The sequence below is a fragment of the Heloderma suspectum genome, chromosome 3 (genome assembly GCF_057233095.1).
Source record: "Heloderma suspectum isolate Gila_16-S chromosome 3, 16-S_ref, whole genome shotgun sequence".
In the NCBI taxonomy this organism is placed as follows: domain Eukaryota; kingdom Metazoa; phylum Chordata; class Lepidosauria; order Squamata; family Helodermatidae; genus Heloderma; species Heloderma suspectum.
This window is the reverse complement of record NC_139460.1, coordinates 294,373,777-294,399,512: the sequence shown is the minus strand read 5'-3', so window position 1 is coordinate 294,399,512 and position 25,736 is coordinate 294,373,777. Positions and strand designations below refer to the sequence as shown.

At 44.1% G+C, this 25,736-nt stretch overlaps 1 long non-coding RNA gene across 1 annotated transcript in view; it reads left to right on the top strand.

Moving 5' to 3' along the window:
* Nucleotides 1-21,095, top strand: part of LOC146351448 (uncharacterized) — a 31,960-nt gene extending 10,865 nt beyond the window's left edge. Inside the window, exons 4-9 of the long non-coding RNA XR_014788898.1 lie at nucleotides 8,893-8,932; nucleotides 10,607-10,733; nucleotides 11,039-11,205; nucleotides 14,100-14,232; nucleotides 15,581-15,666; nucleotides 20,903-21,095. This is a non-coding gene — a long non-coding RNA (uncharacterized LOC146351448). The remainder of the gene's footprint in view (nucleotides 1-8,892; nucleotides 8,933-10,606; nucleotides 10,734-11,038; nucleotides 11,206-14,099; nucleotides 14,233-15,580; nucleotides 15,667-20,902) is intronic.
* The last annotated feature ends 4,641 nt before the right edge of the window (nucleotides 21,096-25,736 follow it).

The window sequence follows — 25,736 nt, the reverse complement described above, 5'->3', positions numbered from 1 at the left end:
GGTGATCTGGTAGATGTTGTTTACTTGGACTTCCAAAAGGCTTTTGACAAAGTCCCTCACCAAATACTCCTGAGCAAAATTAGCAGTCATGGAATAAGAGGAGAGGTCCTCCTATGGATCAGTAACTGGTTAAAGAACAGAAAGCAGAGAACAGGAATCGATGGCAAAATCTCACAATGGAGCGAAGTCAATAGTAGGGTCCCACAAGGATCTGTATTAGGACCAATGCTTTTCAAACTGTTCATAAATGATCTGGAATTAGAAGTGAACAGTGTAGTGGCCAGGTTTGCGGATGACACCAAATTATTTAGGGTGGTTAAAACAAAAAGGGATTGTGAGGAGCTCCAAAAGGATCTCTTTAAACTGGGAGAATGGGCTTCCAAATGGCAAATGCAGTACAATGTAAGCAAGTGTGATGTGATGCATGTTGAGGCAAAAAATTCCAACTTCAAGTATAACCTGATGGGATCTGAGCTAGCAGTGACCAACCAAGAAAGAGATCGTGGGGTTGTGTTGGACAGTTCAATGAAGATGTCAATCCAGTATGCAGCCTCTGTAAAAAGAAGGCAAACTCCATGTTAGGCATGGTTCTTCTTACATTCTATGTTCTTATGTCACTGAGAACCATCTTTATTCGCTCAGAAATATATGTTCCTGGGACACATAACACTCACCTCAAACATGAGGTGAGCATTCTAACCCATTATTATTATTATTATTATTATTATTATTATTATTATTAATGACATTGTTGTATTTTATTAAATCTTTTACACTGCCTTGAAGAGGTAACTGTGCCCTAAAAGGCAGTATATAAATCAGGTAATAATAAATAAATAAAATCACTTCCAGAGAAGAATTCTGTACCTTACCCCTCCCACCCACCTCCTCCCCACAATCCTCCCCACAATCCTCCAAATATCTCTACTTCCCTCCCTCCCAGTTACCTGATTGGTGTTGCACCTGTAGTGGCAAGCAGAAAGGGGAAGAAAGGGAGAGACATCTTTCCCAACTCTAATGTCTGGTGTGCCGGTTGGGTGCCACAAGGTGGTAGAGCAGACTTCCATTCCTTCCTTCTTCTCTCCTGCTTGGTGCTGGAGCAACAGCTAGATAAGTACATTGGTTTGGTGGATCATTGATATGCTGGATAGGAGGGACTATACCATAGTCACTATTGGCTAGGTAGGTATGGAAATGTGCTTATCAATGGATTCAGATTGGTGCACCTGATTTTTGTTGTTGTTGCAATCTCTAAGGGTGCAGTCGTGTGCATGTTTAGACAGAAAAAAGTCCAACAACTCCCAGCATTCTCCAGCCAGCATGGCTGGCTGGGATTTGTAGGACTTTTTCTGTCTAAACATGGATAGGATTGTGCTCTAATCCAATTAGACCAAGCCCATTTGGCAATTTAATGCGGATCATCTCAACCCATATTGTCCTTTGTCACACAGTCAACTAGAAATGCCTGTTTTAAATAGGGTTGGCAGAGAATTTCTCCACGAATCTTCGGGAGGCCGAGTGCTGACGCATTCGGCCCCCAGAAAGTGTTGGGGAAATTCTTCGCCACCCCCCCGCCCCCCCCCCGGGATGGGAATTACCTTTGGCGAATGTCCCTCTCGGCGGTGGGTCCTGGTGGTGGTTCGGCGGCGGTTCGTCGGGGGCGGGGGCGGCGGCCGGTCTCCCGACTGGCTGCCGCCGCCGCCATTGCAAAAAAAAAAGTAAAGTAAAAAAACACAAAAACACCCGTGATAGGCTACGTAACGATTTACGTAGCCTATCACGGCTAGATTTCAAAAGTCAGCCATGATAGGCTACGTAAATCGTCACGTAGCCTATCATGGGTGACTTTGAAAAAAGAAAAAGAAAAAGCGCATACGCAAATGGCGGCGCCCATGGGGCGCCGCCATTTGCGTTCCTTATTTTGGCACGTCTAGTCTACGTAAACATTTACGTAGACTACGGCAAAAATAAGGGAATGCTATTTGTGTTGCCCTTATTTTCGCTGTAGTCTACGTAAATCTTTACGTAGACGAGACGTGCCAAAATAAGGAACGCAAATGGCGGTCCCCATGGGAGCCGCCATTTGCATACGCGCTTTTTTTTTTCAAAGTCACCCGTGATAGGCTACGTGATGATTTACATAGCCTATCACGGCTGACTTTGGAAATCTAGCCGTGATAGGCTACGTAAATCGTTACGTAGCCTATCACGGGTGTGTGTGTGTTTGTTTGTTTTTTACTTTTTTTTTCGTGGCCGGGTAGACCGGGCGCTCCTACCCGGCCTGAATTTCGCCGGCGAGGGATGGGGCGCCTCCCCCCTGGCCTGAATTTCGGCTGGGCGAGGTGGGGCGCCTCGCCCCCCTCACCTGAACTTCAGGGGGAGAACCGAAGCGCCTCCCCCCCACCGCGAAGCAAGCTGTGGGACGAGGTAAGTCCCTTTCATCCATCCCTAGTTTTAAAGTGAAGAGATAAAACTGGAAGTGTTCTGCTGTCATTGCCACTTTTGAACATTGTTCTTTAATACCAACCCAAAAAGGAAAGACCTGCTGGTAGTCTCTCTCTCTCTCTCTCTCTCTCTTTCTTTCTAATGACATGTTCAAACTATCTTTGCACCCCTTGAGATGATTAACATGACATTCTATATAACTTTGATTCTCAGCTGATGCAAAATGCTCCAGTATGTTCCCCGTTGCTTTATTTGTCCCTTATTATTACAAAGCCACAGTCATTTCTAAAGCCTTATTGTCTGAAATGAATAATGCCTGAATCTTTAAAAAGTATTCCCTTCCATGAGATGTAGCATTTCAGTGACCTGTTCCTTTTATTTCTGCTCTTGTAGTGAATTTACAATTTCAAAAATGGAAAAGAGCAACTGTTCTGTCATCAGTGATTATGAACCCAGTCTTCAAACCCACCAAGACCCTACAGAAGTAATGCTTAGAGCATTGGTGGGTTTTTGTTTTATGTGTGTGGCTCCAGCTGGAGCAGATATCTTGTCCACCATGAGTTCAGAACTGAACTGGAAAGAAAAGACTGTCTTGTTCATACCACACACTAAATATAGGCCTGACATCTGGAGCTGAGCTGTGAGGGGTCAATTTATGTGCTAATTCTATTAGACTCTTCAGCATCATGGGTGAAACTGCAGTGGGTAATATCAGAACTTCATCTAATTTTCATTAGTTTTTGAGGAGAAAAAAGGAATAATGATATTTATGCTTCTGCAATTTGTTATCACAATTCCCCCTGCCCCCAGTCCTAATGCTTGTCCAAATCTCATCAACATATGAGCGGATCTGGAAGAAACAAAATTGTGTTTGAGCAGGAATGTCTCTAATGACCACTAGATTCTATTCCTGGTTCATTAATGATCTGCTCTTTGAATCTGAGAAAGTCACTCAGACTTTATGTTCTTGCCTTGTGCTCTTGGCTTAAGATCCGTCTTCCTGAACATCTTATTTCCACAAAGGACTTATCACTATGAAAGGCTTTGAATACTATTGTACTTCCTCCCTGAAAGTTGGGCTTCTTCTCCCTCCTTGAATGCTAAACTCTCCGCTCTCCCAGTTTTCTCCTGTGAAGTTTAACAAGCAGGGGTGTCATAGCCCCTCTGGGTGCCATTGGCTTAGCTGCCCTGATGTCACAGAGAAGCTGGGCAACCTAAGGCTTAGGGATCATTGAAGATGTTAGCATTTAAAATTCAATGTATCTTGGACAACTTTTGTTAAATTTAATCCTTCCTCCTAAGGTCATAGGCCTTAAATTTGTTAATACATATGTAACACCACACCAATAAAGGTTATTTGAGCTGCCTGTTGTGTCTATCTCTATTTTTATGAAGAGATCACAGGTGATACATGTACAGCACACTGCTGTGCTAAATCACAGAACATGTTCAAGCATCTTTGAAACCCTACTCCTTCTTTTCTCCTCATCCCCTGATCTCTCTTCCATCTCTTGCTTCCTTTTCTGCCATTTCATAACCTTGTGCAATTTTGAAAGCACAAATTGTTTTGTTTAGGATAGTACACAAATGTCGTTTGAATGACACTTTGTTGGTGCAGATCAGTTGAGGGCATGACAATCCTATGCATGTTTAGACTGAAAAAAGTCTACAATTCCCAGCATGCCCCAGCCAACATGGCTGGCTGAAGGGATGCTGGAAGTTATAGGAGATTTTTTTTCCTCTTTAAACATGCATAGGATTGCACCCTGAGTTGTTTTGGAGCCTTTCACTGAAAATGAACAGAAGACAGTTTCTGCTTAGGGATGTGATATCTATGCATGGGATTCACCATAAGGATCCTGGATTAAAACTCTGTGAATAAGAATCAATATCCAAGTCTGCCTTTAATAGTACCCTCAGGACAATGCAGTGTGTGTCTTCAGATCCCAAAAGACTACAGCATCCTATTGTACAGGTATTGATTATACATGTCACTACTAGTTCTCTTTTAATATTTTACTGATCAACTGCTCCATGAAGGGTCTGTGGCTCAGTGGTAGAGCAGATGCTGTGCATATAGAAGGTTCCAGGCTCCATCCCTGGCATTTCTAGATGGGGATGGGAAACTCTCCTGCCTAATATCTTAGCCAAAGCCAGTCAGTGTGAACAACACTGAGCTAGATGGAGCAATGGCTTCCATCAAGGATATTTGTAACATTTTGATGAAGGCCGGGTCGAGATTTATTCTGTACACAAAAAGTGTGTCTAATGGGGGACTTCTGCCTAGGGTTCATTTGTGCAGGGTTTGGAGTTGTAGACAAGGTGATGGCCCTGGGCAGCAGGGCACCCCAGATACCTTCCTTGGCACCTGCTAAGGTACACTCCTCCTCCCATGTTTTTTCTTTTAAAAAATTAACAGATGTTCTTGTGGACAGCTGGGATCACTTCAACGCAAAGTGTGGATGGATGGATGATGTGTGTGTGTGTGCGAGAGAGCGACAGAGAGCATCTGTGGATGGTGAGCCAGAGTGAGAGACAGAATGAAATAGGGGGAATCAGTTAGTGAGAATCAGCAGATAGAGGGAGGAAAGAAAAAGAGTTTGCCTTTTATTTATTTCATTTCTATACCGCCCAATAGCCAAAGCTCTGTGTGGTTCACAAAATAGGTTTGTGAAATAGGTTTCTGTTGGAGTTAAAAACTGTGGTTTCAAATGAGTTGTTTAGTGTGTTGAGGCTCAGAACCCACCTTTGCCTTGTACTCAGTCTTCAGGTTATTTGACTAGTCACACCTCCCAGGGCAGCCATTTTGTGGTGGTGCTCAGGACAATTTCTCAAATTGCCACCTGTGCCCACGGGCACAAAAAGGTTGCCTACCCCTTATTGAAATAATAAATATTTATGGTGGGTCTGATCCTTGAAAAATGGAAGGTTCTTGGATATAATTAACCACAACACTCGAAAGAATTATAACTGTAGAATATTTCAAACCAGCAGAGTAAGTGACCTTTCTCAAAATATGATCTAGCAGAAGTGAGCTCTACATGTTGTGTTTAAAAACATGTGCCCTAATTTAATGCTATGATAAAGTATTAAGCCCAGGGCTGGCATCAGAGGTTGGCATCATTGGGCACCTGCTAAGGCCTACGCTCCAACAGGAGGCCTGCTGCCAATCACTGGAGACTCCTGACCCTGCTGCTTTCCTGCTGCCTGTTCACCTGCCCTCAAAACTGGGTGAGAGGAGCAAGGAGAAGGAGCAGTAACACCTGCATACCTTTCCTTCTTTTCTGGCAGATGGTCCAATTGGGCCCAGAGGGAAAGACAAGCAAATTGGCATCAGCAACAGGAGGGAAGAGGGGGAAAGGGATTAAAGTGGATGCCATGCAACCCTCTCTCGGGAGAGCATTTCATAAATGGTGGGCCACTGCCAAAAAGGTCCTCTCTCTTTTGAACAGGGTGGCGTCAGGAGCGCTCTGGCGGCTTCTCCCAGTAGATTCCAATAGCCAACTCAAGACACAGATGAAAGGATTTGTTTTCAAAGCTTTAATCCTTTTACAACTTAATGACTCTTTCAGATCCTAATCACCAGCGACTAAACCAAGGAACAGCAGGGTGGCCTAAGCTTCGAGTAGGCAGTTGATCCCCGTTTGAAAGAGAGTCACTTGAAGACCCAGAACTTATGGGCTAGGGAGAGATCCTCCCTCTTTCCCTTGGGTCCATGGGAAGCGGCCGTTGCTTGTGCGCCAAACGGGCACTACGCCTCCTTTCCACGCCCTCCATCGCTCTTTGCATTTGCATCGAGCATCTAAGAAGCCCCCCTCCCGCATTCCCTCACTACCCGGGTCGCTATCTATCTCTGGAATGCTGGCAGGAGGAATCTCTGCCAGGTGCTGAGCCTGTGAAGGATGAGCTGGCCCCTCTCCCACGAATAGCTGTTCCTCCTCAGAATCTGAACTGCTCTGAGGCTCTCTGGGCTCGGTTTCCACCCTGACAGGTGGGAGATGGTGCATAGGACTGCAGAAGGAAGAGGGAATTTGCAAGAACTACCTCCTTCCCCACTTTCTGTTTACATAAACTTCCACTGGATGCACTTAAAAACAATCCATATTATATTGTGCTTTACTGACATAGATCTCATTCATTTAAATTTGAATTGAAATTAGTTGCATCCATTTTTGAAGATCAGGATGCTCAGAACTCAATTCATCTTTATGACCCCCCCTGAAGAATCAGGTCCATAGCTTGGGGGTGCCCCTGGATCCTACACTGTCCCTAGATCTTCAAGTGGTGGTGGTAGGAAGGAGTGGGCCAATTACACTTGCTGCGCCATCTGTGACCCTTCCTGAATCGGTCTGACTTGGCAACCATTATCCATGGCTTGGTTACATCCCATTTAGACTACTGCAATGCACTCTACATAGGGCTACCCCTGAAGAGTGTTTGAAAGCTTCAGTTGGTGCAAAATGCAGCAGCTAGGCAGTTAACTGGTGCACGGTACTGGAGTCATATTACACCTGTCCTGAAAGACCTGCACTGGTTGCTAATTGTTTTCTGGGCACAATTCAAGATGCTAGTTATAACCTTTCCTCATTGGTTTAGGATCTGGCTGTTTAAGGGACTGTCTGTGTTGCTATGAACCAGCCTGGCTATTAAGATCTGCAGGAGAGGCCCTTTTGAGGGTGCCATTATCCACAAAGGCCCATTTCTCGGGCATGTGTAAAACGGTTTTTTCCTGTGTTGTCCCAAAATGATGTAATATGCTCCCTCAAGCGCTATAATTAGTCTTAAAGATGCATGAGAATTTTGTTGTGTTTCATTTTTAACTCAAATTTGCCCAATTTGCTCCATTTGTAACATAAAATGGATATTTTAGAGAAATGCATACTTTAAAAATGCACTTAAAAACAAACAAACATTTTCACGCTTTAGTCCATGGGGTGGGGGAGTGCATGTTTGTATACACAGTTTCAAAAGATGCCTACTGAAACGCACACTTTCCCCCTTCAAACAAAAAGAAAAATAGATTGCAGTGGAAAACAGGAGCAAGAACCAAAGTTCAAGACAGAGCTCAGAGAATATTGGCATCACTGATTCTCTCATCCCTAATTGGACCCATCCTCTTGGTCTGTAGAAAGGCTGTGAAGATGCATATTTTCAGCTTAGCCTTTTAAAAGCTGAAGTTTTACTCTTTTTCTGTTTTTAATGTTCTTGCTTTTTGTTTTAAGGTTTGATGGTTGAAATTGTTGTACACTGCCTTGATGGATTTTTACCAGATAAGGCAATATGTACATACGTAAACATTCCCAACAGTGGGGAAAAGAACGATAAAATCTAATGCAGAAATTAGCGTAAATCCCAAGTAAATAATTATGGCTTAACAATATGATATACATCAAAAGATACTGCAGAACAGCATTCGTATTTAAATGGTACTAATGAAGGAGCAAAGCTTAAAATGTCTGATTCTTGGGTATTAAATTCTATGTCTATAGACAGATAAGGGGATATGTGCTTCACCTCCCCTTCCCAAATATTCTTTATGAATCCACAGAACCAAAACCAGCAATGTTGCTGTTTAAATGAAAAATAAATGGCCAGAGATTTATTTGTACACCAATTTACTTTTCACTAGGTTTATCAATAACTAATTTACATTTTTATTTTATTTTTCCTTTACATTTATATGAAGCACCAGGGTATAGTATTATTGTCCCTCCATTAGGTATCACTGTATCAGGAAGAAATTCATTTGGTTTGCCTTTCTTTCTTTCTTTCTTTCTTTCTTTCTTTCATTCATTCATTTCATTTCATTTCTATACCATGCAATAGCCGAAGCTCTCTGGGCAGTTTACTAAGATTTTCATGTGAACTAACCTAATTTTGAACTTCTGAATAAATATGCAAGCTGAAACTTAATTATTCTTCAAAATTCACACTTCTCTGAATTTTGCAATGGAGTTCTCCAATGAAAACAATCATACAAAAATCAGTATATTTGTGAAAATAACATTACAAATACTGAAGGAAAATTGCTTGCAACAAATGTGTACATTTTACAAAATTGCATACAAAATTGCATGTATTAGCAGAAATGCATACAACAATGTGCACAAATTTTCATGTGAACGTAAAAAAAAATCTCAATGTTTGTGATGAATCAAACTCAAAATTGCAAAAATTCTCAAAGTTTGAAATGAACCAAACTTAAGAGGCATCATGATTAGGCATCATAACAAGCAACCACTGACAGACGGCTAGTAACTATTGAGAGTTTTCTCAGTGTGACAATACAGTTGTGTATGCAAGTTATCAGTCAATGAAAAAAAGTAATTAGGGAACAGAATTGTATTTGATTATTTTTCTCCTAACATTGATTGACTGAGACAGCATCTCTTACTAATATTTATTGTGCAGTGAAACCAAATTACTACTTATTTTATCCATACACAGGGCTAGGAAGACATGAAGCGTACTGTGACATCTTAAAAGGGTGGGTAATCTTGCTCCTTGCAATCGCTTACTTCCTTTGTCATAATATTCAGGGGATTCTGTGTATACAGATGCAAATGCATAGCTGTTGCCACCTAATCTTAGAAAATAAGCAATACAAAATTCATTTATTAAACTAAAGTATTTGTTTTCTTTAAGCCCAAAATACATTTGTATCCAAAGTAATAAATGTTGCAACCTACACACTGAAAATCTTTGAGAATATTCCCCAAGACATGGAATGAAAGAAGCCACTCTCAAGTTCCATCATAACTTCCCATAATAGTTATCGACAAATGGGAACTGCAACAAAATGTTCTTGTGTGGAGTGTTCCTATTCAGGGTTCCACCCAGCCCTTCTGGTTTTCCACCCCCGCCCCCCGCAACAGACACTAAGCAATCTGTGACCACTGAGCATGCTCAGCTCACATTTTTGGGTGACCTACCTTAGGGTTTATTTCTGAAGTATTTTTGTACTTCTGAAAACCTTGGGTTTCCCCTAAGCCTGTTGATACCTCCCTCTTGGGTCGTCTTTGCACCCTATATAAGATACTGTATATACTACATCCTATTCTTAATCTTATTTATAAGTTACCTAGAATAGAATTGTGCATTGCTTATTGAGAGCTACCCTATGAAATATTCATCACACATATTACCAACATACTGATGAGAAGAGATCTGAAGATGATAGATATAGATACGTGTGTGTGTGTGTGTGTGTGTGAGAGAGAGAGAGAGAGAGAGAGTCTAACAACAGAGTATTTTAAAATATATATATATGATGAGCCAAATGTTTCAGCTTCCACCCTCATCAGTAGCTGTGCTATTTTTAAAAAATATTTTGTTGTTAGTCTTTCTATCTTACATATTTTACCTTAAGACTAACTGCATACATAGTGGATCCAGGGCCTCCTTGTTGCTTTACTCTTGTGCCACTTTAAGAACATAAGAAGAGCCCTGCTGGATCATACCAACAATCCATCTAGTCCAGCATTCTGTTCACACAGTGGCCAATCAGCTGTCAACCAGGAACCTACAAGCAGGGCATGAGCGCAACAGCACCCTCCCACCCATGCTCCCCAGTTCACTGCCTCTGAAACTGGAGGTAGCACATAGCCATCAAGACTAGTAGCCATTGATAGCTTTTTCCTCCAAGAATTTGTCCAACCCCCCTTTAAAGCTATCCAAATTGGTGGCCGTCACTACATCCTGTGGTAGTGAATTCAATAGTTTAACTATGTGCTGTGTGAAGAAGTACTTCCTTTTATCTGTCCTGAATCTCCCGTCAATCAGCTTCATGAGATGACATGGGTTCTAGTATTTTGAGGGAGGCAGAAAAATGTCTCCCTATCCACATTCTCCACACTATGCATAATTTTGTACACCTCCATCATGTCTCCCCTTACCCTCCTTTTTTCCAAGCTAAACAATCCCAGCTGTTTTTTTTAGAGGAGATGCTCCAGCCCCTTGATCATTTTAGATGCTCTTTTCTGCACTTTTTCCAGCTCTGCAATATCTTTTTTTAGGTGTGGTGACCAGAACTGTACACAGTATTCCAAGTGTGGTCTCACCATAGATTTGTATAGCGGCAGTGTGATACTGGCAGTTCTATTCTCAATTCCTTTTCTAATTATGCCTAACATGGAATTTGCCTTTTTTTTTTTTTTTACAGAGGCCGCATACTGGGTTGACATCTTCACTGAGCTGTCCACCACAACCCCAAGATCTCTTTCCTGGTTGGTCACTGCTAGCTCAGATCCCATCAGGCTGTACTTGAAGTTGAGATTTTTTGCCCCAAGGTGCATCACTTTACACTTGCTTACATTGATTGAAGCGCATTTGCCATTTGGATGCCCATGCTCACAGTTTGGAGAGATCCTTTTGGAGCTCTTCACAATCCCTTTTTGTTTTAGCCATCCTAAATAATTTGGTGTCATCTGCAAACTTGGCCACTTCACTGTTCACTCCTAATTCCAGATCACTTATAAATAGGTTGAAAAGCATTCATCCTAATACAGATCCCTGTGAGACCCTGCTATTTACTTCCCTCCATTGGGAGAATTTACCACTTATTCCTACTCTTTTCCTTCTGTTCTTTAACCAGTTACTGATCCATAGGAGGACCTCTCCTCTTATTCCATGACTGCTAAGTTTGCTCAGGAGTCTTTGGTGAGGGACTTTGTCAAAAGCCTTTTGGAAGTCCAAGTAAACAACGTCTACCAGATCACCCCTGTCTATATGTTTATTGACACTCTCAAAGAACTCTAAAAGGTTAGTGAGACAGGACTTACCTTTGTGGAAGCCGTGTTTTCTTTTTCAGCACGGCTTGACCTTCTATATGCTTACTAATTTTATCTCTAATAATGCCATCAGCCAATTTACTCGGAACAGATGTTAAGCTAACCAGCCTGTAATTTCCTGGATCCCTCCGGATCCCTTTGTGAAAGTTGGTGTTACATTGTCACTTGGTATAGATGCTGATCTTAAGGACATGTTGCATATTTTGGTTAGAAGATCAGCAATTTCATATTTGAGTTCTTTGAGAACTCTAGGTTGGATACCATCTGGGCCCAGTGATTTATTAGCTTTCAATTTATCAGTAAGGTTGAGAACTTCATCATTTGTCACCACTATTTGCCTCAGTTCCACAGACTCCCTTCCTGAAAATATCACTTCAGGCACAGGTATCTGGCCTATATCTTCTGCAGTGAAGATGGATGACACACATTCATTCAGCTTCTCTGCAATCTCCTTGTCCTCCTTCAGTACTACTTTAACTCCATTCTCATCCAATGGTCCAACTGCCTCCCTAGCTGGTTTTATGCTTCTGATATATTTAAAGAATACTTTATTGTTGGCCTTGATGTTGTTAGCGATATGCTCTTCAAAATGCTTTTTTTCATTTCTTATAGTCTGCTTGCATCACCTTTGTGCAAGCTTGTGCTCCCTTTTGTTTTCCTCACTTGGGCAAGACTTCCATTTTCTGAAGGAAGCTCTCTTTCCTCTAATAACTCATTAACCATGCCAGCGACCTCTTGGACTTGGTGCTACCTTTCCTAACCTTTCCTAACATTTTTGCTGGGCTTCTATTATTGTGGTTTTGCGAAATCTCCAAGCACTTTGAAGGGATTTAATCTTCTTGACTTCCCCTTTTAACTTCCTTTTCACCAGTTCCCTCATTTTAGAGATTTTTCCCCTTTGTTTTGAAGTCAAATGTGACTGTGTTGGACTTTCTGGGCAATTTTCCACTGAAATATATATTAAGGGTGCAATCCTATGCAGATAGGTAGCCACCTCTGAACTCGGAGGCAACCACCTATCCAATGCAGGGCAGGAGAAGCACGGAAGGGATCATTCCCTCCGTGCCCCTCCTGCCCTGCATTTTGACTAGACAGCTGCTTTTGGCTGTCTAGCCATGGGAGGGCAGAGTGGGGGAGAAGGCTGCCGTATGACACATTGGATGTGTTGTACAGGCATTTCCGCTCTCCCCACCCTGGAATGCCCCCTGGAATGCCCTGTTTCGGCTGCTCCACACTCCTCTTGCAAGTGCAGAGCACGGGGCTTCTCCACACTGCCTGCAAGGCAGTGTGGAAGGCGGAGAAGGTCAGTTGTCTGGGAACCGTCCTCGGAGCACAGGCTCCAAGGTTGGTTCCTGGAAAATAAGATATCCTATGGCCGTCTAGCCGCTGACTAGCAGCCATAGGATTGCTCCCTAGGTCTGAAAGCACTGTGGTCACTGTTTCCAATTGGTTCAACAACATTTATATGTCATACTAGGTCCTGGGCAACACCACTTAGGATTAAATCCAAGGTCGCCTCCCCTCTGGTCAGCTCCATGACCAACTGTTCTAGGGCACAATAGTTTAGGGCATTGAGAAATTTCATCGCTTTGTCATGGCTGGAACATGCATTTATCCAGTTAATGTGGGGGTAATTGAAGTCGCCTATTATTACAACACTTCCTTGTTTGGAGGCCTCCCTGATTTCATTTTCCATCTCAAGGTCACTCTGAGCATTCTGGTCTGGGGGACGATAGCATGTTCCTAGCACTAAATTAGTTTTGGAGCCTGGTACTGTCACCCACAGAGCTTCTGTGGAAGAGCCCACCCCTTTTAGGCATTCTAGTCTGCTCAACACTATGCCCTCTTTCACATACAGGGCAACACCTCCCCCAGTACACCCTTCTGTGTCCTTCCTATAGAGTTTATATCCAGAGATGACCACATCCCACTGGTTCTCTCTGCTCCACCAGGTTTCTGTAATGCCCACTATATCTAGGTTTTCCTTTAAAATCAAGCACTCCAACCCTCCCATTTTGGCTCTGATGCTTCTAGCACTTGCATAAAAACATCTGTACATGGTATCCTTCCTGATGCCTCTGGCGTGTGCATCTTTTGCTATGGGACGTTGGCCCCTTTGATTGGCTATTATGTTCTGCCATGTAGTCCTGGCCTATTTCCTCCCCTTCTACTTTGGGCAATCAAAAACATTTTCATCTTCATCCCTTTGGGATGCTTTAACCTGAACAGGATGCTTCCCAACTCCTGTCAGCTTTCCCCCAGGATTTAGTTTAAAAGCTGCTCTGCCACCTTTTTTATGTTTAGCACCGGCAGTCTGGTTCCATTCTGGTTCAAGTGGAACCCGTCTCTCTTGTAAGGCCCAGCTTGTCCCAAAACTTTCCCCACTGCCTAACAAATCTGAAGCCCTCCAACCTGCACCACCATCTCATCCAGGCATTGAGACTCCTCAGCTTCGCCTGTCTAGCTGGCCCTGCGCATGGAGCAGGTAGCATTTCCGAGAAAGCCTCCTTGGTGGTCCTGGATTTCAACCTCCTACCTAGCAACCTAAATTTGGCTTCCAGGACCTCACAACTACATCTCCCCATGTTGTTGATACCAACATGGACCACGACCACTGACTCCACCCCAGCACGGACTACTAGGCTATCTAGATGGCACGTGATATCCGCAACCAACGCACCAGGCAGGCAATTCACCATGCAGTCTGCACGCCCATCACCAACCCAGCTGTCTATGTGTCTAATGATCGAATGTCCCACTACCACAAGCCCCCTCCCCCTAGAGGCACAGCCTTCATGCGAGAGGATATTTGTTTGTCTTACGAGGAATGGGTCCCTCCTAAGTGGTCATTTCCCTCTTCCTCAGAATGATGCCCTCCTTCCCTGAGACCTGCATTCTCCATGACAGCAGAGGAGCTGTCACCCTGGGAGTGGGACACAGCTAATAGGTCCCTGACGGTCTCATCCACCAACCTCTCTGCCTCTCTTAGCTTCTCCAGGTAATGACCTCCATTTCAAGGGAACACAGCTAATGACATTGACCTCATAAAGAGGCTGGCCCTCTGGCATGACCAAAAATGCATGGGTCAGGTTGTTGAATTTCTGTTGGTCCTTCACACACACAAATCAAACTTGGAATTGGGGGGGGGGGGCAGTTCATGGCAGTCTGGAATGTCCTCTTACTGTTGCAGAATTCAAGCTGCAGTTACTATTCCACAAGAAAGATTCAGAGACCTTTTTGGGATTGGTATCCTGACATAACCTTGTCTATATGAACAAGGCATTATAGGGTGTCTAAGATTTTGTTTAAAAGTTGGACTGAAAGGAACAGCTGTGCTTATGTTTATAGGGTAAGTTCTACCCTCACATTTTTCATCTTTGAGATAAATAAATAAATAAATAAATAAATACAAAACTATGAAAACTTAAATTATGCTGATTCACCAGATGATTTTTGATTACTGCATAGGCAAATTTCCTTAATTTACAAATTTTCCCCATCTCCAAAGTGTTTTACTTTTAACAGATGTTGAACAGATGTTTTTACTAAGGCCAGATGGGAAGAGATTCTTTACGTCGCTAATTATTCAGCATGCCAAAAGTGCCTGTTCCATAACTGAAGAAGCATATTGAAATAATATTTATTCATATTCAAAAGGCACACATTTTAAAGATGAGCAGTGATCTGAATTATATCCATGTTGCCAGGACATTTATGATTACACAAAGGCCAAGTTATGACTCTGCACCGCATCTGCAACATGACTGACTAACATGAAGTGGCAAAGAAATTTTAGCTTTCTCAGTCTTAAATTTAGGCCACACTCAGCTTAGCCCAACGGGCACTGCAGAGGGAGTGGGTTAGTTACCTTCCACATGGCATTATTCCTTAGAACGGGGTCTCCAATATAGTTGGAGAGCACCAATGTGCCCGTTGATACCTCTCTTGGTGTCAGGCTCGCTGCCCCTCCTGATTTTATTTTTTTTTAGATTTTATTTTTTATAAATTCCATTTTAAATTGGAGGCTGGCATACTGCAAAGCCAAGTGCCAACCTCCAGGGCTATCTATATTTCCAAGAATGCCTCTGGGCCTGATGCAGGCTCTGGACTCATTCTTGAAAAAATAAAAAATGGTGGGCAACTGCAGCAGAGCACTTTGTTTTGAAACATGCGTTACTTGGGTGGGGGAGGCGAGGAAGCATGATAGCATGTACAAACTTATTCATGGTGTGGAGAATGTGGACAGGGAGACATAGAATCATAGAATCACAGAATAGTAGGGTTGGAAGGGGCCTACATGGAGTCCAACCCATCTCAATGTAGGGATTTTTCTCCCTCTCTCATAGTTCCAGAACCTGGGGTCATGCCATGAAGCTGATTGGTGGGAGATTGAGGACAGATAAAAGGAAGCATTTCTTCACACAGCACATAGGTAAACTATGGAATTCGCTACCACAGTGATGGCCACCGATCGGGATGGCTTTAAAAGGGGATTGGACAAATTCCTGGAGGAAAAGGCTATCAATGGCTACTAGTCTTGATGGCTATATGCTGCCTCCAGTTTCAGAGGCAGTATGCCCACGTACACCAGTTGCTGGGGATCATGGGCAGGAGGGTGCTGTTGCACTCGTGTCCTGCTTGTGGTTTTCCCATGGACAGCTGGGTGGCCACTGTGTGAACACAATGCTGGACTAGATGGACCCTTGGTCTGATCCAGCAGGGCTCTTCTTATGTTCTTATGCCCAGCCACCCAGGAAAAAAAAGAGAAAGCGAAAAATATATGCTGGGATGGTAGGGAGTGTACTCCAGAGCTAGAAGAGATGGTAAGGAGTGAGGGGAGTTTTTTGCCTATTCTCTCTCTCACTCTCTCTCTCTCTCTCTACTTTTTGTGTGATTCAGCTGGTTTGTTTGTTTTGATGTGTTGTGCGTTTTACTTAGGGGTGTGTGTGTTGTGTGTTTGTATGTGTGTGTGTGTAGGTTTCTCTGAGCCTCACCACATTGCCTTCTTTGAAATGGGTATTTTGTTGTGCATTGTGGGGACAAATATTTGACATTTGAGACTCAGCCCCCACCTCTGCCGTGGAGGCAGCCATTTTGTGAACAGGCAAGCCCCTCTGTGGCAGCAATTTTGTCAGTGTGCCCGACACCTTCAGCATTCCAAATGTGCCCACTCATCCAAAAAAATTGGGAACCCCTGAAGGGTTCTGAAGGTTCGCCATGAACTTAAGGACAAACCAGGAGGCAGTATTGAGCAGTAAGCTAGAGGTCAGGATTGAAGGGCAAACTAAAGGATATAGGAACACCGCAGAGCTCAGGAAGGCTTAAATGAAACAAGAAGCCCTTTTATACTCCAACATACAGCCTGGGAGGATGCAGTCAGGCTGGGACCTGAAGATACTAAACTTCCAATGAGCAGAGTCTGTAACATACATTTCAGTGGCTTTCCACACAGGGCAGCTACACACAAACACAAAGATTCCTGTCATCTTTGTGGCATAGTAGTTAAATCATTGGGCTGGAACTTGGGAGATCTGGGTTCTAGTGCCCACTCGGCCATGAAGCTCACTGGGTGACTTTGGGCCAGTCACTGACTCTCAGCCTAACCTACCTCGCGGGGTTGCTGTAAGAATAAAATTGAGAGGATGATTATGCAAGCCGCCTTGGGTTCCTTGCAGGAAAAATGGTGGGATATAAATATAACAAATAAAATAAAAAACATAAGTTATGGGGGTCTGTTAGTAACTAGCTATGCCATAAAATCACTGACAAATATAATAATCTAATTTCCATTTTCTTTTGGATTAAGATGCCATAGATTGCTAACTTTTCATCAGCACACTGAACAGCTCACTACCCCTCCACCCCACCTCATGATTTATTTATTTATCTATTTATTTACAATATTTATATTCTACTCCATATCTAGAACAGATTTTGGAGTGGTGAACACAAGAGATAAAACAGTAAAACGATTAAAAGATTGAAACACCAGATTAAAATTATCCTATTTTTAAAAACAGAATACCAATAAAAACCGTGACTGGTCAATTAAGGAATGCCTCCTGGAACAGTGCTGTTTTCAGGAGGTGCTGGAAATAGCACAGTGTTGGTGTCTGCCTGACCTCCAGGGGCAGGGAATTTCAAAGAAAGGGGGCCACCAAACTGAAGGCTCTTCTGCTGGTGGACTACAGTTGGGCCATAGGTCCATCTGGAACCACCAGGGACATTCCCTCCAATGACCTCAATCACCAGGCAGGTTGGTAAGGGAGAAGGTGCTCTCTCAGATATCTGGTCCCAAGTTGTTTAGGGCTTTGTACACTAGTACTAAAACCTTTACAACCTCAATGGTATGAGCATCTTCTTTGGGTGAGAGCCCTGCCCTACCCACCTGACCCACTCCACCCCACCCCACCCATATAAACATCTACCAACAAAAGGTCTACCAACAAAAGCCCTGACCCTGGTGGTGGCAGTATCAATTGTAGTTCCTGGGCTGGTTCTCAACCAAGAGCAGGGCTTTTTCTGGGGTGGCCTCCATTCCTTGGAATTCCCACCCTTTGGAGGTTTGGCATGCAACAGTCTGACCTCTCCTCTTCAACAGTCTCTGCCTTCAGGAGATTAAACTAGTATTCTTGCTGTTGGTTTGTTCTTCATTTGTTTGTTAGTTTGTTCTTTGTGATGTGAGTGTCAACCACAAGATTCAGTTCAGATCCTGATTTGGTAAGTCAGAAAACAGCTTGATCCACCTCGGATCAATTTGGGGGCCTTCTGATTTGTGTCAGAGACTAAATTCAGTTCTCGATTAATTAATCTGAAGCTTTCTGTCTTTCATTGGCTATCACTGGAAATCAACAAATGGCTATCACTTTTTTTTTGTTTGTTTTTTTGCTGTTTTAGAACTGGATAAAATTTGCAGGAATAATAAGTTGCCTCTTATGAAGGGATGATGCCTGACAAATTTCAGAGAAATTGGTGCCATGTTTCTTGTGCTTCATATCTTTATAGTTTCATCGTTTAAAAGGGGGGAACTGCCAATAGCTTGTTTATTTCTTGGGAGAATTGAATGGAATTTGCAGGCATAGTTGCCTTTTTTGAGGGAATCAAACATGCCCACTTTCAGATGAACAGATACCCAAGGTTTTATGCAACAGATTCTTTTACAGTTCAGGCATTTAAAACGAAAAAGAATGCACTTACCCCCTTATGTTTTTGTGGGCATTTGTTATGAAAATGACATACAACATAGAGGTAAGGCTGGGCAAATCTGTCAGTTTCTCTCTCTCCTACATTTCAGGGCATTTCTACACCAGCCTAAAATCCTGCATTTAAAATGGAGCTTTCTGCTTCTGTTTTAAATGCAGGATCACAACGGCTTCCTTTTTCACCTGCTTCCTTTCCCCCACCCCCTTCCCCCTCCTTCTCCCTGTATCTGAGTCTTCCATTATTTTTCATTGATCTTGCTCCTCTTCTTGCTGCTTTTCCTCTTCTCATGGAGGAAACTGAAGCAGAACATAATGGGGTAGTTTGATAGCTCATTATCTGCGATCTATTTAAAAATGGAACAAAGGGCATTTAGTGCAGGAGATGCCTTGGATGATCACGGCGTCATGTAAAGAGCCCGCGAACTTACGTGAAGGAGCAATCTCAATCACAGGATAAAAGCTCAGTGTGAAGAAAGCCTCAGTGTTTTAAATTTCAAGTTATTTCTTTCCCGAAAAGGAAGAACTTTGCAAATTTGGGTAAATTCTTATCAGAAGTGAACTGAAATGAAATCCTCACCCATCTGCACCAGCCAAATTCAAGAGGTACAGTTATTCCCAGCATGGAGAGGGCCATGATGTACCTGCCTGCCATATAGCTGTGAAAGATGAGCAGCCTGTCAGAAAAAAATAGGTGGCAGCCCTAATGAAGCACTAATATGATTGAATGCACAGGGATTCAACCCCCAACTTTGAAGAGCAAAGCACTCAAAGCCCTCTGCCTGGATGGATCTCTCAGTTTCACTTTCTCCCACATTCAAATTTCTTTTATCTGAGATTCTTTTTATCCTGTATATGGAGAATGTGGAAAATTTTGGTAAATGCTTATCAGAACTGAACTGAACTGAAATTCTCACTCATCCCTACATAGAGTTGGCTCTAGCTAAGAAACCTGCAATGTTGCAGCAGGATAGGTACAGCAGTTTTTGTGGAAGGGGATTCTTTAAATTTTGGGGTGGTGGTTGAGTGATTTGCTTTCCCTTCTCCCCCTCCCACCCCCAACTCTTCAGAAAATTTGTATGAAAATAGCATATGTCATAGAGGTCTCCCTAGGCAAGAAATCTGAAAAATTTCAGAAGGGAAGGTGCAGGGGCTAGGGAGTTACAACTAATACAAACAGTTTAAGCCATTTTTGTTTTCTGTCCATTGGCACCACAGCCACAGACAGGGAAACAGGACAGGGATGGATGATGTATGTAGAGAATACAGTGGCAGAGGCACAAGGAACAGGACATCTGACATTTTCCAAGCAAGCACTCAATGCCATGCTCTCCCAGGTCCCACAGACTCCACCAAACCTCTTTTATCATTCCTGCTCCTAGGAGGGAGAACTAGCAAAGAGCACTGATCAGTCCTGTGATGTATTACTTCAACATCCCTCCCCCAAAGCACTGGGATTGGAGAGCCTTGGTAAAACCATTCACTGTGATTAGAAGCTAGAGTTGTCAGTCATAAACCTAGACACCCAACCTCCACTCCCTCTTCCCTCTCCCCATCCTGATGATTTCCTTATATGGTGAGCTAGGGGAGAATCAATTTTTGCGGACACACTGTCGGTGTCCCTCCAAATCACTATCAAACCCTCAGGAGAATTCATATTTGGATTTGGTTTGCTTCAGAGGAGTCCCACTTCTATTCAAGCTGAATCTATTGAATCTTTCTGAATCAGCTTAGTTAGTTTGGAATTGGATTTGGGCTTCAACAAATCTGATCCATGGCCCTACTTGTTACATCAGGGAGCACTTCTGTTGAAGCTACTACGGATCATGAGGTATAGCCTTACATTTCAAGGGAAAGGGTTATGTAAGCCTAGGGGGTGAAACTAGCTAGTTGAAGTTCTCCAGTATTTAAATCCAAGTTATCTCCCCCTCCTCCCATTATGCATGCATATCATACCACAAACATAGATGCACTCAGAAACTCCCCTGTTGTTTTTCTTCTAACTCTGGCAACAAAATTTGGGCATGTTCCTGCAAAGCAAGCAACCAGACAACTTAACTACCAATAATAGATTAAGGTTGAAATCCTATGCCCACTACATAAACCTTTTGCTATGAGGACAGGCATAGGATTGCACTGTCGGAACACAGTGATATACACAATTATTCTTCTTTTTATCCCAACTTTTCTCAAAGACATTCTGGGAAGTATACATGGTTACCTTCCATTTTATCCTGACAACAACCCAATGAAGCCGATTAGCCTGAGAAATAATGAAGGTCACTCAATGAACTCCATGGCAGAATATGGCTTTGAACCTAGGTCTCCCAATTCTAGGGGCCTTCCAGACCAGGCATTTATGGCACTTTCTCATTCATGGAATTTTATGGGGGTCCAGATGTCAGTGTCTTCAACTTGTAACCCTCCTGTGTTTTCCCACTGCTTTTTCTTTCTTTTTTCTTCCTTCAGATAATCTGATAAGAAAGAAAAGATGGAATAGCTGCACAATGCCTTCTCATCGGTAGCACTAGGAGCCTTCTGTCTGGAAGCATCCCAAGTCTGATACTCTAACCACTACACCACACTGGCTCTCTACTTACTTATTTGGAAGTCTTTCCCATTGAAATCAGTGGGACTCTGAATAAACAGCTTGCATGCTTCTTAGGCTGGATCTACACTTACCGCCTTTTTCGCTTCCAATGAGGTTTCACCGCCCGCCTTTCACACTATGCAGTAGCCACCTTGAATTGGAACCGGAATTTCCCACTTCCGTGCTCCCGCTTTCAATACCCAAATATCCCGGTATTTCCCCTTAATGTGCTCTGATTTTCCACCTTCGCTACCATATCCAGTCATAGTCCCTTCCCCCGCCTGTCCATATGCCGCGGTGTTTGCTTCGATGATCTTTGAAGATCATGCCTCAATTAGAAAAAAAAAAACATCGTGGAGAAGCCCCAATTCTGCGAGGATAACGCCTGAATTTTTTTTAAAAAAAAACATCCAGAGCAGGGGATAGGAGGGGTAAAAATTAATCTCATTTGAAGGGATACAACAACCCCCTGCTCAGTGCAGGAAGCCTGATTCCCAGGCAGTCGCCCATCCAAGCACTGACTGGGACCGGCTCTGCTTAGCTTCCAAGATCAGATGAGCGCATGCACATCCAGCCCTTTGCTTGTTGCTGAGGAAAAAGGGGCTGCTGAGGAAGCTATGTGATCGGTAGCAGGAAGAAGATGAGAAGACATGCTTTACAACTTTGAAGCTTCGAAGATCATGCCTCAATTAGAAAAAAAAACATTGCGGAGAAACCCCTATTCTGCGAGGATAACGCGAGGATAATGCCTGGATTTTAAAAAAACATCCAGAGCGGGGGATAGGAGGGGGTAAAACTTAGTCTCATTTGAGGGGATACAACAACCCCCTGCTCAGTTCAGGAAGCCTGATTCCCAGGCGGTCGCCCATCCAACTAAAGACCAATGGCCAACCCCGCTTAGCATCCGAGATCAGACAAGCACGCGCAGGAAAACAGCACGAAAACAGCACAGCGCTCGAGTGTGAACCGAGCTTGTGCATTCAATGAAGCACTGCAATGGGGAAAATGGGTGAGTGTGAATAATCACATTTTAATGCGAGAGTGTTTAACCTGACGGGATACCGAATTCATTGCGATGGCGGGCGCAATGTAGATCGGCCCTTAGTATCAAGACATTTTAAAATGTCCTTGCTCCAGTTCCAAAGGATATTCTTGTTTGTTTTCTTTGTTTGAGAGATATGAGCAGGTATGAGTTTCCTCAGTTAACTGAAGGCATCAAACTTTGTATTAAATCAGGTTAAAGGTTATAAATGCTTTTAAAGATGACTTTTAGTGGCATGAAGTCACCACAGTGAGAGATAATCAAACCGGCCTCACATACGTCTTCTCTTTTCAATCAAATGACACATTGCTTGCTGCAACATTCACTCAATGATATTCATAGAACCCCAAAGGTATCTTTTTAGATTCATCTCCACCCAACACAAATCTAATTTAAGGCCAAAATCTACCCATAAATTACTGCCACTAAAATGCTGATTTGTGGGAAGACGTCAGCATAGGGAATGTTATAACCTTTGGAAGTAACGCTGTGTCTTTTTCCTCAGGGTTATTACTTCCAAAGGATGTAACATTCCTGAAACCCACAAAGTATCACACAGCTCTTTTCCTGCTCTAATGTTTAGGCCTGAACATTAACGATGAAATAATAGACATGCAAAGTCATACAGCCTAAAGAAATCCTTCTCAAAATACAGTGCCTGGGAAAGGGGGTGTGGAACCCCAGAGAGCCAGGCCGTAGCCACCGCCATTTGCATCCCTGTCTTTTGCTGTGATAGGCTACGTATATATTTACGTAGCCTAACACGGCAAAAGACAGGGATGCAAATGGTGGTGGCTATGGCGGCTGCCATTTGTGTCCCTGCACAGGCCAGCAGTGGCTAGATGTCCGGCTGCGGGCAGCCCCAGCCAGCGGCTCCGCAGAGTTGCCGGGGAGCGGAGCCAGCCGGGGAGGATTTCAGGGGGAGGGACGGAGTGCCCCCCCCCACTGCGGATGTCCCTGGACGAAACCAGGTAAGTGTTTCATACATCCCTACTGGTGTCACACTATTACCCAGCTGTTCCTGCTAGAAGGGTGGGGTTGGTTCAAGTCAATGAGATAAGTCAATGGCAGCATCATTATCCTTGTGGCTCTTTGACAGCCTTCACTAACAATTACGTCTTGATGTTAAATCATAGAGTCATAGGGGTGGAAGGGGCCTACAAGACCATCGAGTCCAACTGCCTGCTGAGTGCAGGAAGACTGATTCCCAGGCGGTCTCCAATCCAAGTACTAGCCAGGGCCGACCCTGCTTAGCTTCTGAGATCAGTCGAATCCAGCCCTTAGAGACACAGTGTCTTCAAGACATTTGCAGACACACCAAACGCTCAAACATGGTGTACATTATCCACATTGGCTGAAATTAAAACCCTTCTGTTCAAACATTTACAAATGCAACATTTTTATTGTGAAAAGAGCAACCTGCAAAATGGGCAATTTCATGACTGCTCCACTAAAGATGGTGCAACTGCACATAGTAAGTCCTGCAAAATGGAATACCCAGTACTATAGAAACTCAGAGCAAACTCTTAGTGAGCACATAGATCAGTGGTGGTGGTGGGAGATGGCTGGCTGATGGGCCTAATCTGGCCAGTGGAGGATTGGGCCCCTTCATTGGCCACTCCCCTTCTTAAGCCCTGCCCCCTGCCCTGGAGGAGGCAGGAGAGAGAAGTCCCCATGTTATCTCCAATCCAGTGGGAGGCTGAGCAACACGAAGGGGTCAGAGAGGTCAGAGATAACATAAGGATTCCACTAGGGATGGCGGAGAATTCCACCACAGACTCCAATGAGGCTGGATTCTTTAGAATCTGCTCCCCCCAGAGTCCATGGCAGAACGGACCAACCCCCATCCGCCACCCCATGAAGTTCGCCAGGACAGACCCTGCCTGCCGCCGGCCGGGTCCAGGTCCGTCTACTGAGTCTGCAGCTGTCTGCTGCCGGTCTGAGGACGCAAATGGCATCTGGTGTAGCGGACGTCATTTGTGTCCCTGCTCTTTTGGTGGTAGGCTATGTAAATCTTTACGTAGCCTATCACAGCAAAGACCAGGGACGCAAATAGCGTCTGCTACACCATTTGCATCCCTGCTCTTTTCGTGATAGGCTACGTAAATCTTTAGATATAAAGATTTACGTAGCCTATCACGAAAAGAGCAGGGATGCAAATGGCATCCACTACGCCAGATGCCATTTGCGTCCTCAGACCAGTAGCGGGCGGAAGTCCGGATGCAGACGGACCCGGCTGGTGGCTCTGCAGACTCGCCGCAGAGCGGACCCGGCTGGGGAGGATTCCGAGGGGAGGAACGGATCGCCTCCCCCCCCATGGACCCCCAGGTGGACTGGTGAGTGGGGTTCCTACACCCTTAGATTCCACTGGAGTTGGCCAGGGCTTGCAGGACCAGCTCCTGCAAGCCCCACCTGCGCCCCTTCCCAACTGGGAAATGAGCAGGGTGTGAAGGACATGCCTGACTTGCCCGGGGCTTGCAGGAGCAAGTAGGGATGCTGGAGAAATTCGAGACAGACTATAATGAGCTTGGGTTTCTAAGAATTGCAACCTGTGGAATCTGCTGCAGAGTGACACCCTCAGGCCGCATGGACTCGGTGAGCTTCCAGATGATTTTTTTTACTTTCACAAAATGTACGCATATAAATTTGTGGAAAAATATGGGAAAATAGGGAAAATAGTTTTTGCTGAGGAAATGTTGAATGGAATGGGGGACCATACGCTAAATGTTGCGTACTAAGGCAGATTATGTAAATACTTATGTAAATGCTTATGTAAATACTCAGGTGATTATTTGCATATTTTCCCGCATGCCGAAAAAATATTTGCATCCGTTTGTGAGCGGACGATGGAACAAAAGACGGCTGACAGACGGAGCAGATTTTACACAGTCCGTACATCCCTGCCTGCAAGTGCCTTTCTCCTTGCAGAGAGGAGCACGGAGCTCTGTGCCTCGCTCTGCACAGAGAAAAGAAAAACAAATGGGTGGGCTGGGGCTGGGTGATGTCATAAGAAGGGTGGGGCTCTGGGGCCCGCCACTTATCATCTGGCCAACTGGCTTGGTCCAGGGGCAATAATCTGGCCTCCAGACCCAAAGAGGTTGCCTGCCCTAACATAGATCCTCTTCCACCAGTAGACATTGCATGCCTCCTCCTCTGGGCAGAGGGGGACTTAGCACCCTCACCTGCAGTTGGGGCCTGCAGTCAAATCAGGAACAATGCTAGCCAACAAGCCACAGCCCCAGGCAGCGCCGCCAGCCTAAGACATTTTGCTGCCTGAGGCAGAGAAGCAAGTGGTGCCCCCACCCACACAAGTAAAGGAGCACAGTACCACAGGGAGCCAAGTTATTTTGGCACCCGAGGCAGAAAATCCAACAAACGCCTTCCCTCCCACGTCCCTGGTGGTAAAAATACAACACTATCAAAGTAAATAACTATCAATTTGCTGCCCTTTCATGATACCCCAAATCTGCAGTCTGAACCGGCCACTGCACTCTGCCTAATGGGAGGGCCTGCCGTACCCATAGGTCTTCTTCACTGTGCATGCGCTGTGGCCTACTTACTCCTTGGTTTAGAGTAACAAGAGCCATCTTCCACTATTTTTCCTTAACTGACAGCCAGCCTTCTTTAGGGACCAGTAACCTGGGATACACAAGCATCTTATTCCAGTAGTT